Source organism: Portunus trituberculatus, chromosome 17 (assembly GCF_017591435.1).
Source record: "Portunus trituberculatus isolate SZX2019 chromosome 17, ASM1759143v1, whole genome shotgun sequence".
NCBI classification, from domain to species: Eukaryota; Metazoa; Arthropoda; class Malacostraca; order Decapoda; family Portunidae; genus Portunus; species Portunus trituberculatus.
Window position 1 is genome coordinate 16342620 of NC_059271.1, and position 18541 is coordinate 16361160.

Consider the following 18541-nt stretch of genomic DNA (forward strand, 5'->3'; position numbering starts at 1 on the left):
TCTCTCACTCACCTTGTGTTGAAAGGCTGCGTCATGAATGCTTTGTGGTACATGCTTTTGTTTTATTGGTTATATCTCATCTTATACACATAACAGACAGTTTCTGTTGGTACCGTTACACTCAACAGTAAATGCAGAAGCTTTGATACTCAGGGAAAAACAATTAATAAGCAACTATAAAGAAGTTTTAGGGAGTTGAAGTGGAAAACTTTTCGCGACATCTTTATAACACGGTTTACTTATCATCATATCCTTTGGATATATTTAAAGGAATGCTGTTATGAATGATTGCATTTCATAAAAGAATGTCTCCTGAACAGTATGCAACTTCCAAATTATAGTTAAAAGATAATGTAAGCGAATTACATAATTATTTATGAGACGGTGTCACTCGCGGTGACGGGCAAGTGATGGTGGGCAGCACAACACGATACTGTATCCAGGAGGTGAGGATGGAGGTAAGGCGAGAGCTGATTGGCTGGCATGCTCCCCGCTCACTGTGTTGAGAGGCTGTGTACTGACTGATATGTATTATAAGGAATGCTGCTTTAAACTATTGCATTTCATCAAGGGATGTCTCCTGAAGGTATGCAACTATCAAATTATAGTTAGAAGATAATGTAAGCGAAATAGAGAATTATTTATGGGAAAGTATGACTCGCAAGGAAGGGCGCGGCGGAGTGCCGCCAGGGAAGACACACTGCTGGTTCAGACTCAGGCAGTGGAGACGGCAGTGAATAGGGGGGAAAGCCGAATATAGGCCTGGTGTCCTGCATGCATTATTTATTATTTTAGTTAAATAATTTTACTTATAAATACATCGAAGCCAGTCTAACGATTATTGACACCGGATTGATATATGTATATACTATATATATATATATATATATATATATATATATATATATATATATATATATATATATATATATGTATATATATATATATACATACAGTAAGGTCCCGAGTTACGTCAGAATTACGTTCCTGAAACATGACGGAAGTCGATTTTGTACGTAACTCGAGTTTTTGTATTTTCAAAGCATATTATTGAGTTTTCAACCAATAATTTTTTTATGGTTATTCAGGTAAGTAAAAGGTTATATTGTTATATTGGTATATTATTTACAACTATGTAGGAATATATTGATTAGAGCCGCGAAGGACTGAAAGTTGCCGAGAGAGGCGGTCTGAGGCCGCCAGGAGGATGGGCAGGTCGAATGTTGTGACGCTCAGGGCGGACAGCTGGGAGCTTTGTGGAGTGCGGTAGGAGTAGGAGCGTTATATAAGTACACTCAACCCTCGATTTGCCGGACCTCCATTTGCCGGATTTCGGATTTGCCGGACAAGAGTCTGTGGGGAAAAAAAAAAAAAAAAAGTCCGGGACAAGTCGATTTCAAACTACCGCGCCAGACAAAGTTCGCAAATCGGGCACTATAGATGGCAGCGCGGGAGGACATACACGTCTAGTACTGGACTGTAAACAAGTCTGCCGCGTCACACGAGTGTTGTGCTTACGTGCTTGTCGTGGCATGATGTCGTGATGATGATGATGATGATGATGGTCGTCGGAGGTTTTGCCTTTGCCTCGGCACCTCCTGTTACTTCTATTCTTTCTGATCCTGCCTTTCTTTTATTTTTCTTTCTCTTGTCTTCCACATCTGGTGCAAAGTCTCTTTCTTCTCCCTCAGTTTTGTTTTTCTGAACAAAAAACGTCTGATTTATTTTCCAACTTCCTGGTACAGCTGGTGCAGGTGCCGAAATGCCGTTAAAGACAACACTATGTTCCCACCGGAAATTTTTGCCGTTAAACACGGGATTCCGGTAAATCGCGTGCCGTTAAAGCGGGGTTCAACCTGTATAGGGTAAAGTCCGGCAAGGGGGTAGACCCCCGGACATTTTCCATTGCCGGACATTTGCCATTCCCGGACAAGCCTTCCCCCCTTTTAGTCCGGCAAATCGAGGGTTGAGTGTAAAAGGTTATATTGTTATATTATTTACAAGTATGTAGGAATATGAAACACAAGCTTGTTTTTGTTGTTGATTAGGGCCGCGAACGCGAAGGACTGCATGTTGCCAGAGGGGTGGACGCCTGAGGCCACCTGGAGGGTGGGCAGGTCAAATGTTGTGACGCCCAGGGCGTATAGCTGAGAGCGTAGTGCAGTGCGGTGGGAGTAGAACCGTGGGCAGCGGGGCAGGAAATGCAATAGGGATCAGCAGACAGGCGCAGACGGTGCAAGTGAGCTGCGAGTGTCGTGTGTCCCAGGCGAAGGCTCCGGAGTTGTTATTGTTGTGATAGGTGCGTGAGCCCTCAAGGTCGTCAACCTCCCCGTTGTCATGGTAACGGGCTTCCCATTTTCTTCTTCACTCCCTTACACACAGCTGCTGCCTCTCTTCTCATGTCTTTTAATTATGTCCACTTTTTCTTGTAGCGTAATGGTTTTCCTTTTCTTAGCATCACTGCTATCACTCAGGAGTTTTTTTTTTTTTTTTGGTGCCATTGAGAAAGATACTAAGATAGTCAGCAAACACAGATGTAGGAACACTCTTGCCAGGGGCGACGGTGTGGTGGAACTGAGGTACGTAGAGTGTTATTGTATTCAAGCATGAGGTGGGCGGTGTGGTGGATAACCACTAGTGACGCCTGGCGGCCAACAATAACAATACACCCCGCGCTTTACAATTTATAAATTTTCATTTTTTTAAATCTTAAATTGCCTTATAGTGGACTGACGTAAGTGCGAGTTTGACGTAACTCGAGACCGACGTAACCCGGGACCTTACTGTATATATATATATATATATATATATATATATATATATATATATATATATATATATATATATATATATATATATACAGTAAGATCCTGAGTTACGTCAGAGTTACATTCCTGAAACATGACGTCGATTTTGTACGTAACTCGAGTTTTTGTACTTTCAAAGCATATTATCGAGTTTTCAACCAATCATTTTTTATGGTTATTCAGGTAAGTAAAAGGTTATATTGTTATATTGGTATATTATTTACAACTATGTAGGAATATATTGATTAGGGCCGTGAACGCGAAGGACTGCAGGTTGCCGAGAGGGACGGCCTGAGGCTGCCAGGAGGGTGGGCAGGTCGAATGTTGTGATGCCCAGGGCGGGACAGCTGGGAGCTTTGTGGAGTGTGGTAGGAGTAGAAGCGTTATATAAGTAAAAGGTTATATTGTTATATTATTTACAAGTATGTAGGAATATGAAACACAAGCTTGTTTTTGTTGTTGATTAGGGCCGCGAACGCGAAGGACTGCATGTTGCCAGAGGGGTGGACGCCTGAGGCCGCCAGGAGGGTAGGCAGGTCGAATGTTGTGACGCCCAGGGTGGACAGCTGGGAGCGTAGTGCAGTGCGGTGGGAGTAGAAGCGTGGGCAGCGGGGCAGGAAATGCAATAGGAAAGGGCAATAGGGATCAGCAGACAGGCGCAGACGGTGCAAGTGACCTGCAACTGTCGTGTGGCCCAGACGAAGGCTCCGGAGTTGTTATTGTTGTGATAGGTGCGCGAGCCCTCAAGGTCGTCAACCTCCTGGTTGTCATGGTAACAGGCTTCCCATTTTCTTCTTCACTCCCTTATACACAGCTGCTGCCTCCCTTCTCATGTCTTTTAATTATGTCCACTTTTTCTTGTAGCGTAATGGTTTTCCTCTTTTTAGCATCATTGCTATCACTCAGGAGTTTTCTTTTTGGTGCCATTGAGCAAGATACTAAGATAGTCAGCAAACGCAGATGTAGGAACACTCTTGCCAGGGGCGACGGTGTGGTGGAACTGAGGTACGTAGAGTGTTATTGTATTCAAGCGTGAGGTGGGCGGTGTGGCGATAACCACTAGTGACGCCTGGCGGTCAACAATAACAATAAACCCTGCGCTTTACAATTTATAAATTTTCAATTTTTTAAATCATAAATTGCCTTATATTGGACTGACGTAAGTGCGAGTTTGACGTAACTCGAGACCGACGTAACCCGGGACATTACTATATATATATATATATATATATATATATATATATATATATATATATATATATAGTGTGTGTGTTGGGGGAAGAACAGATGATATAGGTTTACATGAAACTATCTCATCCTGACTCCCTCCCTCCCACCTTGATCCAGTCACAACTGGATTATGCTCCCACCACGACTTAATTCCTTCACCTACACAACCTTCACTCTCCCCCCCCCCTCTCTCTCTCTCTCTCTCTCTCTCTCTCTCTCTCTCTCTCTCTCTCTCTCTCTCTCTCTCTCTCATGCCAAAAATTAGCAATTCCCAAACTCAAACTCTAGCTTTTTCAAATTTGACGGTTCAAAGAATATTACACACTTTTTTTTACACAATACCACACCGTCCAGGCATTTAAGAAAGAGACGGGGGTAAAAAAGTCACTGCGTTTTTTTTTTTTTCATGTAGCTATATAGGTAATATATTAATATCTGTTCCACAGAAAAAAAAAAAAAACTATCAATCCGGTGTCAATAATCGTTAGACTGGCTCCATTACTTTCTTGTTGTGCCAAAGGATTTACTGTATTTGTAAGTAAAATTATGTAACTAAAATAATAAATAATGCATGCAGGACACCAGGCCTATATTCGGCTTTCCCACTATTCACAGCCGTCTCCACTGCTTGAGCCTGAACCAGCAGTGTGTCTTCCCTGGCGGCACTCCGCTGTGCCCTTCCTCGCGAGCCATACTTTCCCATAAATAATTCTCTATTTTGCTTACATTATCTTCTAACTATAATTTGATAGTTGCATTACCTTCAAGAGACATCCCTTGATGAAATGCAATAGTTTAAAGCAGCATTCCTTAATATATATATATATATATATATATATATATATATATATATATATATATATATATATATATATATATATATATACAGAAAATGATGATAAATAAACTATGTTATAAAGTTATCACAATGCAGCCTTCACTTCAACTTGTCAAAACTTCTTTGTTGTTGCTATTTTTTCCTTGAGTATCGAAAGTTCTGCATTCACTGCTCAGGCTAAAGGTACCAACAGAAATTATCTGTCATGTGCATGAGACAAGATATAAGGATTAAGACAAACATGTACTACGAGAGCAGTCAGTACACAGCCTCTCAACACAGTGAGCGAGGAGCATGCCAGCCAATCAGCTCTCGCCTTACCTCCATCCTCACCTCCTGGATACAGTATCGTGTCGTGCTGCCCACCATCACTTGCCCGTCACCGCGAGTGACACCGTCTCATAAATAATTATGTAATTCGCTTACATTATCTTTTAACTATAATTTGGAAGTTGCATACCGTTCAGGAGACATTCTTTTATGAAATGCAATCATTTATAACAGCATGTGTTATAAAGATGTCGTGAAAAGTTTTCCAGTTCAACTCACTAAAACTTCTTCATAGTTGCTTATTAATTTTTTTCGAGTATCAAAGCTTCTGCATTTACTGTTGAGTGTAACAGTACCAACAGAAACTGTCTGTTATGTGTATAAGATGAGATATAACCAATAAAACAAAAGCATGTACCACAAAGCATTCATGACGCAGCCTTTCAACACAAGGTGAGTGAGAGAGGGGGCCAGCCAATCAGCGGCCTCCTTACAAATGAGGCTCGGCTTCATGGCTCACACTTAAGTGAACAGACTCTAGTTACCTTATTATTTTTATTATTATTAATATTATTATCATTATTTTATTATTATTATTATTATTATTATTATTATTATTATTATTATTATTGTTTTTATCAATATTATATTATTGCTTATTACCAGAGTTTTCTCTATACAAAGCAATTGTATAGACTTGTGATGGATCGAATAGTTATTAATAAGATGTACTATGTGTTTCTAAAGAACTTTTCGTTTAATATTTGATAACCTATCCTTGAGCGTTTTGTTCTACAATAATGTGTAATTCACCTCAGTCGTCTGCTGGTCACCCAGCCAGTCTTCCCCATTACGGAGCGAGCTCAAAGGTCATAGACCAATCTTTGGGTAGGACTGAGACCACATCAACACACAACACACCGCAAAAGCGAGGCCACAACCCCTTGAGTTACGTCCCATACCTATTTACTGCTAGGTGAACAGGGGCCACACATTAGGAGGCTTGCCCATTTGCCTCGCCGCCTACCGGGACTCAAACCTGGCCCTCTCGATTGTGAGTCGAGCGTGCTAACCACTACACTGTGTGTGTGTGTGTGTGTGTGTGTGTGTGTGTGTGTGTGTGTGTGTGTGTGTGTGTGTGTGTGTGTGTAGGAGCTTACCGGGTATGAAAATAGAGAAAAGGAAATGAAGATATAAGTGCAGTACTAAATATCTTCATTATAACATAACACATTACATTTTGTAAGGTTAAGAGTGAGAAAACAACAGGTTAGTAAGCTATAAACATTAGGGGAATGATGGGAGACGAATTGTAGGTCACTGGTAAACACCATAGCCAGCTGTGAATGGCGAGCGGGATAGATCATCGGGACGTGACGTCACAGGGATGTAGACCGGTGTCGCAGTAAAAAATGTCCCGGAAGTGTCTTGCTAATCTGTGCATGCGTGGGTGGCCTATGCACTACCAGACACACGAGGAGTCAGGACAAGATTTACTAAGCATACTGCGCATGCGTGAGCAACATGTCATACTGCACCATTATGTATAGGGATAGATACATGTATTTTCCAAATTCTTTCATCGTATATACAGTCAGATTAAATGTTTATTAAAAATTCAAATGATTGGCATATAAACAGGTCGTTAATATCACGAATGAATAAATATTTCCATCTCAAGCATGGTGAATTCATGACCCGTTTATATGCCAATCATTTGCAAATCGTATCGACTTTGCATTTTTAAACATATTATTTGACTGTATATACTACGAAAGAATTTGGAAAATACATGTATTTATCCCTATACAAGTATGGTGCAGTATGACATGTTGCTCACGCATGCGCAGTATGCTTAGTAAATCTTGTCCTGACTCCTTGTGCATCTGGCAGTGCATAGGCCACCCACATGCGCAGGTGAGCAAGACGCTTCAGGACATTTTTTTACTGCGACACCGGCCTTGTTCTCCAGGCGCTCTTTACGCTGGGCAAAACCCGTTTCTGCTTTTAATAGTACCAAATTGCGGAAAGCCAGGCGAAAATGAAAGACACGCCAGGCGAACTGTTTTAAAAGTAGGGTCCTTAGTTTTGGAGGGAGTTTAACCAATCCAAGGGAATCTGAAGCCTTCACCTGGTGTGGATGTGCCAGGTATTGCTACTGGAAAATATATGGGCTAAGATTGGCAAGGAATTTACGACCGGCGACTGTACTTATGTCATGCAAGGTCAAGGACAACCAAGTGACGTAAGAAATGTAAAGAACCATCTGCACACACACCACTGAGTTAATCTGTGTGTACAGTAAATCTTGGATGCACTTTTTGTTGGATACCATAAACATCTTGATCTCTGTTCATTATTTTTAACAAACAGTGGTGTGGAACTTTAACTTTTGGCCTGTAGTTTAATGAACTCATGTGGTAGATTTATGAGACATTTTTCATGGCAATCGGTGTGTTGTAAAGCTGAGGAGCAGTAATGAAAGCTTTTTCCATGGGGCATTCACAAATGTAGTTCAAAACTTATTACATTTGTTGAATAACATATAAGCAAATAAGCAAGTGTAACAACTACACTTAAAACAAATGTTAAAACAACGTGACCACATTTCTCTCTGATAATCTTCACTGTACTCTACTGAACTCCAACTACTTCCCTCTCTCTCTGATATCCTCATCTTTCGCTTTGCCTTATATATGCTCATAACATTTTTATTATTTTTTTATGTGTGTGCTGTGACCATTGTTTCATTTCAACTCACCACTGGATCACATGTTTCTGATTCACCCTTTGTTCTTTGAATTCCCTCAGTTACTTTTCATACGACGTATACATTTTATTGTCAACTGGGTTACATGCCGTAGAGGCTTAGACTTACCATGTTTTTGTTCTCTGAATTCCCTCAGTTATTTTTCAGAGCACACTGGATCTCCTTGTTACTTCTTGTGCTGGTGATGGGTTGGAGTAGAAACAACTTGGGTCTGCTCCTGGTGTTTTATTAATAATTACATGCTTGCTGGAAGCGTGGAGGCTTGATAGTTGAGCAGCCGTGGTGAGGCTTTGGTAGCGGGTTGGCCGTGATGAGGAATTAGAAGTCTAAACCACTGGAGTCAGGCGGTGCAGAAGTAGGAGTGGCTGTGCAAGGACCACAGCAATGGGTCACGGCACTGCAGCAAGACAGGGCCAACCAGAACAAAGGCAAACAAGATGCCAAGCAAGCATGAGCCCTCTCCCTAAGCTGTGTTAGGAGAGACTGACGCACGGGGGCCTGCGGAACACCCACCCCCGCAGCACACAGAGTAACAATACTGCGCGTAAGAAAGTAGTCTGTCTATCATATTGCTCGACCACGCTAATGAAGGTGTCCTCACCGAGCACTCTAGTCAATACATAAGCACTTAAAAAAAGACAATAATAATAATAAGATATCTCATACAATGCACAGAGCAAAATAAACATCACATAAGTGCGAGAACAATTAAGAAAATATAGTTAGTTCGCAGATGAACAGCAATAACATAATATTGTAATTATAACATGGCTAAATATATTAATTTGATGCAATTTTAAAAGTAAGATATATTATTGATCAAAGATTGATCAAAGATTTACACAGTTGTGATAATGACAAGTAAATATATCACACAAAATTTTGTGTAAAGACATAGAAATGTTACATGATCATGTATGATTAAGTCACTGAGACATAAAGAACAATGTTACATACGTATGTGTAAAAATGTGTTACATATGTTGAATAAAATGTAAATGTCATATGTATGGACATGTTTCCGGTTCTGGGAAAAGCCTGGAATAGCATCATGCCACATACCAAAGTAAATGTAGTGCATATGTTACATCCTGTAAATGTCTAGGTGACTGGATATTGGAGAGATAACTTAAATTCCTCTCAGGATGTTGGAAGAAGCTGCCATTATGGTCGTGACGTCACAGAGTACGTGGGTAGCACAGCAGACGACAGCAGTTGTGTATTGTCCATAATTTACCACTGTTTTTATTAGCTATGGACACTCCAGCTCCAAACCACACTCAACAGGTACATTATAGGTGTTTACTGAACACATTAAAAGTGTTAAACGGTTGTAACATTAATGAAAAGGGAGTGAAATCATCAAATTAACAGGTTCACTTCTGCTATATGGAGTACCCTAAAACCTAAGCACCTTAATGGTTCCTTGAATAATGGGCTATATGTTCTCAGACAGTGTATGTATGAGTATTTTGGAAAATATATATATTTTGTGCTGTATTGTGAATCTAAGCTAATGCAGTTGACTGAGGTTTGACTACAATTTACAGGGCAAGTCGCTTGGCAGGGTTGGTTAACTACTACCAGGCTTCAGTAAAGCTGATGATAGAAATTTACTAAGAGTTGACATCTTTATGATTGTAGATTTCTATTGAGAGCTCCGTCATCCAGCCATGAAACACGTCAAGATGAAGAGGTATGTACAGTGGAGAGAAAGTAGTGGAAAATTAAGTAAAAATGTAATGATAGTAATGGTGATATTTCTTATGGTAAAAATGCATACTAACACCTTTTTTTAATATGCTGTACTTTTTATTTCCCCACTCATTTTAACCTAATCTGGACTGGGGCAGACTACTGGGACCTAACCTAGACAACCCCATTATAGACAGGATAATTAACATGTTAGAAGCAGTTCAGAGAAGAGCAACTAAGATGATACCAGCATTAAAGTGCCTGGAGTATTTTTTTTTTTTTTTTTTTTTACGTAGGGAAGAGGGCCAGCCAAGGGCAAAAAAAAGAAAGTTAGAAAAAAGCCCACTTGAGCGCTGGCTCTCCAAAGAGTAGAAAAAGTGCCAAAACCGTCAGCCAGAATTAGGGGAGCAAATGCCTCGATACCTCCCTCTTAAAAGAAGACAAGTTGTAGGAATTTGGAAATACAGATGCAGGGAGGGAGTTCCAGAGTTTACCAGTGAAAGGGATGAATGATTGAGCGTACTGGTTAACTCTTGCATTAGAGAGTTGGACAGAATAGGGATGAGAGGAAGAAGAAAGCCTTGTGCAGCGTGGCCGCAGGAGGAGGGGAGGCATGCAGTTAGCAAGATCAGTAGAACAGTTACCATGAAAATAGCGATAAAATATAGAAAGGGATGCAACATTTCGGCGGTGAGAAAGAGACTGAAGACAGTTAGTCAGAGGAGGGAGTTGATGAGACGAAGAGCTTTCGATTCCACCCTATCAAGCAAAGCTGTGTGACTGGAACCTCCCAAACATGCGAAGAGTACTCCATACAGGGACGGATAAGGCCCTTATACAGAGTAAGCAGTTGGAGGGGCGAGAAAAACTGGCGGAGACGCCTCAGAACACCTAACTTCATAGAAGCTGTTTTAGCAAGAGATGAGATGTGAAGTTTCCAGTTAAGATTATGAGCAAAGGACAGACCAAGGATATTCATTGTGGAAGAGGAAGACAGTTGAGTGTCATTGAAGAAGAGGGGATAGTTGTCTGGAAGGTTGTGTCGAGTTGATAGATGGAGGAATTGAGTTTTTGAGGCATTGAAAACTACTAAATTTTCTTTGCCCCAATCGGAAATTTTAGAAAGATCGGAAGTCAGGCGTTCCGTGGCGTCCCCGCGTGATCTGTTAATTTCCTGAAGGGTTGGACGTCTCTGAAAGAACGTGGAAAGATGTAGGGTGATATCATCAGTGTAGAAGTGGATAGGGCAAGAAGTTTGGGTAAGAAGGTCATTAATGAATAATAGAAAGAGAATGGGTGACAGGACAGAATCCTGAGGAACACCACTATTAATAAGTTTAGGAGAACAGTAGCCGTCTACTACAGCAGCAATATAGCGGTCAGAAAGGAAACTTGAGATAAAGTCGCAGAGAGAAGGATAGAAGCCGTAAGAGGTCAGTTTTGAAATCAAAGCTTTATGCCAGACTCTATCAAAAGCTTTTGATATGTCTAATGCAACAGCAAAAGTTTCACCGAAATCTCTAAAAGAGGATGACCAAGACTCAGTAAGGAAGCCAGAAGATCACCAGTAGAGCGACCTTAACGGAAGCCATATTGGCAATCAGACAGAAGATTGTGAAGTGACAGATGTTTGAGAATCTTCCTATTCAGGATAGATTAAAAAACTTTAGACAAGCAAGAGATTAAAGCTATAGGACGGTAGTTTGAGGGGTTAGAACGGTCACCCTTTTTAGGAACAGGCTGAATGTAGGCGAACTTCCAGCAGGAAGGAAAGGTAGAAGTCGATAGACAAAGTTGGAAGAGTTTGGCCTGGCAAGGTGCAAGCACAGAAGCACAGTTTTTGAGAACAATAGGAGGGACCCCATCAGGTCCATAAGCCTTATGAGGGTTTAGGCCAGCAAGGGCATGGAAAACATCATTACGAAGAATTTTTATTGTAGACATGAAATAGTCAGAGGAAGGAGGAGAGGGAGGGACAAGCCCAGAATCGTCCAAGGTGGAGTTGTGAGCAAAGGTTTGAGAAAAGAGTTCAGCTTTAGAGACAAGAGATGGCAGTGGTGCCATCAGGATGAAATAAAGGAGGGAAAGATGAAGAAATAAAGTTATTTGAGATGTTTTTGGCTAGATGCCAGAAGTCACGAGGAGAGTTTGAGTTTGAAAGATTTTGACATTACCTATTTATGAAAGAGTGTTTGGCAAGTTGAAGAACAGACTTGGCATGATTCCGGGCAGAGATATAAAGTGCATGAGATTCATGAGATGGAAGGCTCAAGTACCTTTTGTGGGCAACCTTTCTATCATGTATAGCACGAGAACAGGCTGAGTTAAACCAAGGTTTAGAAGGTTTAGGTTGAGAAAAAGAATGAGGAATGTACGCCTCCATGCTAGATACTAACACCTCTGTTATGCGTTCAGCACAAAGAGATGGGTCTCTGACACGGAAGCAATAATCATTCCAGGGAAAATCAGCATAATACCTCCTCAGGTCCCCCCAACTGGCAGAGGCAAAACGCTAGAGGCACCTTCGCTTTGGGGATCCTGCGGAGGGATTGGAAAAATAGGACAAGATACAGAAATGAGATTGTGATCGGAGGAGCCCAACGGAGATGAAAGGGTGACAGCATAAGCAGAAGGATTAGAGGTGAGGAAGAGATCAAGAATGTTGGGCGTGTCTCCAAGACGAGATAGATTAAAGGAATTAAACATGTTTTCATTTGAGAGGAGATGTATAAGAGGGGATATGATAGTTATTTAAAATGTTCTCAGATAGAAACTACTTAGATATGAATTCTTTCTTTACCTTAGAGGAGGGAAGTAGGACTAGGAATCATGGCAGGAAGATTAGAAAACAAGGCTGCAGGTTAGATATAAGAAAATATTTCTTTAGTCATAGGGTGATAGACTTTTGGAATGCATTGCCAGAGAAGGTTGTAAATAGCACTAGTTTGACAATGTTTAAAAACAGGTTAGATAAACACTTAAATTCATTAGATTTAAAATCAATGTATAGTGCTGCATGATAGTTTCTATAAGAAATTTACTATAGTCAAACAAGACATGGTCCCCATGTATGGGGATTACAGATTGTGAGGAATTTGCTGTAGGACTTAGCTCTGTTAATGGGCCAAATATTTATAATTAGTATTTAATGTATAGTGTATTTGTAGGTGTATATTTAAGTACTGATGACGAGGTCGCTGTGCGACTGATACAGGATAACCTAGATGGGCCTTGGTGGCCCTTTGTTATCCTATCATTTATGTTATGTTATGTTATGTTAACCCAGGCAGACTACCGGGACATACCCTAGCTATCCCCTAGTGCTGCACTTTTCCGGGCATCATGTAAATATTAGTTGACGTTACCCGACCCTCCCTAACCTAACCTGGACTGTGAAAAACTACAGGAACTAGCCAACAAAAGCCGCCTGCTCAAAAAAAATTTTCACAGGCGTACAGTACAGAATAAAGTAAAAATAGGTCAGATGAAGCACAAGTATCCAAGTATGCTAATGTATTAAGATTTTACAGTACTGCCTTTCCTTATTGTGGTATATATGTATACAGGAAAATGGTGCATTTTCATTTGTTGTGACGCTCTGATATCAGTTATGTAATCCTGTAAATTACACAAAGCACAATGTCTACGCGAGATATGTTTTTTTTCATACCTGAATAAAGCCTTCGTGCTACAGAACCGTACTTATCTGAAATGATAGTATAGAAAAGTTTATTTCTGGTTAGTTACAGTGTTATTCAGGTCAAGCTATAGATAGATTAACCTTAACTTTATGTTTTAGATCTGCTGGCGAGGACTACGGCGATGATGCAGTTGGATACATGCAGTTAAGACGAGCTGACAGAGTCCGTGAAGTTGCTGGCTGCATCACACCTGAGCACAGAGTTTCATCCAAACCTTACCGTGTCATTGTTAAGATAGATGAAACCACAGAAAAGGTTGTTGATGCCAAGTGTATGGACTGTGCTGCAGCAGAGGACTATTGTAAGCATGGAACAGCATTTTTATGATGGCTTGAAAGCACAGTTCTCAAAAGTCTGTAACGTCATCCACCTCATACTGGAAAAAGGCCTGGTCATCCAACGTAATGGTGGAAACAAAGGAAACTGCCCTGGAAACAATACGTGCCAAACCTAGAAAAAAGCAAAAAACAGACTATGATGCCCATGGCAGGTTTCTTGCTGCTGTATTAGAAAATGCTCCAGAAGGAACAAAAGGTCTCATTTTTTATCACTTTGCTGTTAAGCCACATAAAGGTGAAGAGTTAGGCATTGATCGTCTTCTGCAGGAATTCTTGAAAGGCCATGTTGGAGAACTTGATTGTAGACAGTTCTTGCAGTTTTGTAAAATGAAAATGACAGATGAACTTTGTGAATTAATAAGTAAAGAAACTATTTCACAGGCAAAGTCACTACTATGGCACGCTGTGAGGTTTGCGCGTGTGACAGCTTCCAAGGCATATGCAGCCACTCATAGTTCTGGGAAGATAACAAGTTCATTGGAGATGTGTCCAACAACCCAGAAAAACTTCCGTAAATATATAAGGGAAGATTGATCTATGGCAGCAAAACACTTGGCACAAGTACAAATGCTGATGCACATAACATGCAAAAAACAGGCTTACTTTGTGTGGCACATCCTGATTTTGAAGTGACAAAGTGTGTGAAAATGGTGAAAGTAATATATGATTCAGTTTATTCGGAAGGCCTCTTGCAAAAATGTCAGCACTTTTGGGAAAATACGGTTTTTATTGAGCTCTGCAGAATGTACATGTCATGAATCATCTCTGGAATGGTATGCCTACTTCATTTAATGTATAACATTCCCTTCAGGAACTCTTCTCTAGAATGTGCATCATTATAGAAATTTGCTACATCTTGCATCTAAACTGGTGCAACATATTCAAGAATGAAAAATAAAAAAAATATTTGGGAAACTGTTTTATTTTGACAGTAAACTAGGGTTAATAACTTAAATGTGGGCGAGACAGGATTACAATATGCATATTGTGGGTGAGACAGCATTACACGAGACATATATTCATTGTTGCAAAGTCAAATAACTAAATTTTTAATTTACAAACATGTTGCCTTTTACTGTAACTATTTGAGTATTATCCTGACAATACAATCTCAAATTTCAAGTTGTAGTACCCAAGTTAAATGTACTCCAGTAACAGTAAAATAGTACCTTGTTATAACAAGGTACTTATTTTACTTTTACTGGAGTAAATTTAACTTTCAGTACTAATACTTGAAATGTGAGATTGGTATTGTCAGGATAATACTGTTGTACATTTACTGTATCAGTGTTGTGCACTTTTAACAAAAATTTATTTTACAAATTCATTCCTGTAGATTAACTAAACCACAAACTATGTACACAATATTATCTAGTAGATCCATCATTGAAAGAGGAATACATGAATGCATGCCAAGGATTTTATAAACTCTAATTCTTCTTATTACTCTCTCAACATGGATCCTCAAACCAGCAACAACTTTCATGTTGAGGACTGTTCTGTTTGGTAACTGTTCCCCTTGGCTCACATTAACAGGACGTTCCAAATGACATCCTCTGGCAGTGAGATCAGCTTCCACCTCTTTCAAGCCTCAATCAGCCAATACTGTAGAACCTGGTCTCAAACAGTCCAAGTAACCCCATCCCCGTAATAACTCCATATCACTGCATCTACCAGGCTTATCAGTGGATATGAAATTAATTAATCAATCTGGAGTTACAGACACTAGATACTTCACAGTATTACATTTCTTGTAATCAGACCAAGTCATACTCTTTGTCATGGCAGAGGATGGCTTTTCTATCTGTATTTCAAAGCAATCAATGATACTTTCCACCTTATGATGGTAAGCTTTGAAAGAGTGTGGAAGCCTTGTTCTAATGGTCTCGGATGGTGACCAGAAAATTAGCTCTTTCAAACAACCGCTTATGACAGGTAGAAAGTGAGTAAGGATGCGACTAACACAGCTGTTGCTGACACCAAACCTGTGTGCAATCATGTACTCTGGTGATCCTGTACGAATAGTCATTAGCATAATTAATACCACATCTTTGTTTGAAATAATTTGTCCCCTTTCTTTGTAGGTTACATGACTACACAAAATATCTAAAATATACAAATGCTTCTTGTGTAGTCCAATGTATTCCATTGGATGTTTCAGTATTAATTTTCTTGTTGTGTACAGAGTTAATTTTTTAAAGTTCTCTTCATCATCACTACTGGAAGTACTGTCTAATGGTACATAGTCTACTTTTATCATGATCTACATGACTACTTTGTGATGTGGAAACAGAATCCTCAGATGTACTTTCAGTTTTCTTCATCTTGCCCACCATGTGACCATCTGTGTTGTTCATCGCATCTGGCTTCACTGGTTGAACTTGCACCCCCTTGGACCTTTTTCTTGGATATACCTGGAAGCAAATTGCAAATAAAAAAAAAAAAATGTATCAACCATGAACAGATATTGAAAACGGATTTCATTATTATTATTATTATTACTATTATTATTATTATTATTATTATTATTATTATTATTATTATTATTATTACTCTTGTGATGTAGCAATCATTTGATTGCATTCTGAAGTCTTCAGTGGTGAAAGCAACCTGCTGCTTGAGAACAACCTACATAACAACGAACATAATGCTTGTTCTCGTATTGCTTGAAAACACCAAACACTGCTCGTGCCCGGGAGTACTGCGCACAGCCTGGCCAACCAATGTCTTTCGCTGCTGTGTGTTTAATGTGGACACCATTTGGACAGTACTACTGTTCATTGTTCTACAAACAAAAGTGGGTTGTTCATCATTGAACAGACTGCTCGTCTGTGTTCGACAGCAATGCTCTATGAATTACAACTGTATTACCACTCCAATACTATTGCCTCATGAACTCTTCCTTTGCTTATAACCTTCCTGTAGGCCCTATTCTTCAACTGACTGACACACTGCAAGAAGTGTGATTTGTAAACAGAGAATGCCTACTATTATATTGTACAGTAGAATGTCATTATAATCAGGTGAACAATATGGGTTACCTGCACTTGTATTCCAGTGTCCTGTGTAGAAGGGGTGAGTGGCTCAGGATCAACATGCCCATCATGCTCCATCCTCTGATCCACATGGTCTGGCTGAGGTGCTGGATCCGTTGCAAAAGAGGACATGATAAATATCTGCCTATAACTCATGATAGTCACACTGCCTGTATGACTTAATACCCTAATGACCACTTGCAATCTGCAAATCATATGTGTGCAATCTGCATTTTATCTATACATAAAAAGAAAGCCATGATATTCACATATGAAAACATTGTCATGAATTACACTGTACTGGCAACTGTAAGTTACAGTATTTACATGCTTTATGGACACTTAATTTGGTGAGGTTCCATTAAGTTTTCTTTTGAAGAAAAAATCTCCAGAACCTTCCTCTTCCTCTGCAACCTGTCCCTGTTCTCATTCTGAGGTGTGATCTTCCCCTGGCAGTCGAACTTGTGAGGGTGTAGCCTGATGTGTCCTCCCATCATGGTGTAATATAAGTAGCTCTCCATGTCTTCTTTTAGCTGAAAATCATAAGTTATAAGAATGAATGGATTCTAATAATCTAAAATGAATATAACAACATATACGGCTGTTTTCAATGTAGGGAAAAACTTGCATTTGCAAAGAAAATTACTAAGTATCCAACCAAGGTTAGCTTAATCACTGGTATGTATGTGTCCTTATAGTCCTTACTTTCACCTTCTTAAAGGCCTATTTTCTTGGGGTTAACACTAGTTCTATTCAAAGAAAGCATTAAGCACGTCACTAAGTACAATGATATGTTAAAAAAAAAACATTAATCAAAGCTGTTGTATATCCTACAGCTGCACAATGAGAGATTTTCAGACCTGAACACCTATAAAGTTTGCTCTCTACAACTAAAAAATGTAGATTTCACTCAGGAAACATTATACACCTAATAATTGCTTGCATATTATGTTATGAAAGCGTTATGTATACATTATACTCACGTTGAAATGATCTTCACAGCAGTAAATATGAGCCTTGGACATGGGAAAATCGCATCAAGTTGCGAGCCACCAGCCTTTTCTTATAGATGGATGACTTGGCACAGACACAAATATCTTCCCTGGAGTACTCTTGTCAGTATTCTTGCACATCGGCACGAAGCACCAATGACTACGAGTCACGTTTCCAGACGTTGCTAGTGACTAGAAACCTCTATAAGTACAACCAGCTACCTCAAACTCTTGGAGAAACACAATTGTTTTTGTTGTTGGCGGGCTCCGTACCTACGCTCACACGTCAAGACCAATCAGCATCCATTTCTAAGTCACGTGATTTTTCCTCAACTTTAATCCATATTTTATACCACTTTTACTCATTCATACGAAGAAAAACTATTACCATAGCTAAATTTAGGGCCTATGTTATCCTTAGAACCAATATTTGAAATAAAAATGTTGACCGGAAACATGTCCATTGTTTCTTACATGTAATACATGTGATAATTATTCAATATATATATATATATATATATATATATATATATATATATATATATATATATATATATATATATATATATATATATATATATATATATATATATATATATATATATATATATATATATATATATATATATATATATATATATATATATATATATATATATATATATATATATATATATATATATATATATATATATATATATATATATATATATATATATATATATATATATATATATATATATATATATATATATATATATATATATATATATATATATAGTGCAATTGAGCACAAGTGAAAATCATGAAAAGATGAAAATGTAAACAAAAACAACAAACAAACACTCAACTATAAATATCATAA

The 18541-nt window shown here is 39.1% G+C and overlaps 1 long non-coding RNA gene across 1 annotated transcript; it reads right to left on the minus strand.

Moving 5' to 3' along the window:
• Positions 1–15326: 15326 nt before the first annotated feature.
• Positions 15327–18133, minus strand: LOC123504763. The gene is made up of 4 exons (XR_006674939.1): positions 17668–18133; positions 17012–17217; positions 16691–16791; positions 15327–16063 (listed from the first exon to the last, which is right to left on the minus strand). It is a non-coding gene; the product is annotated as an uncharacterized LOC123504763 (long non-coding RNA).
• Positions 18134–18541: the final 408 nt, after the last annotated feature.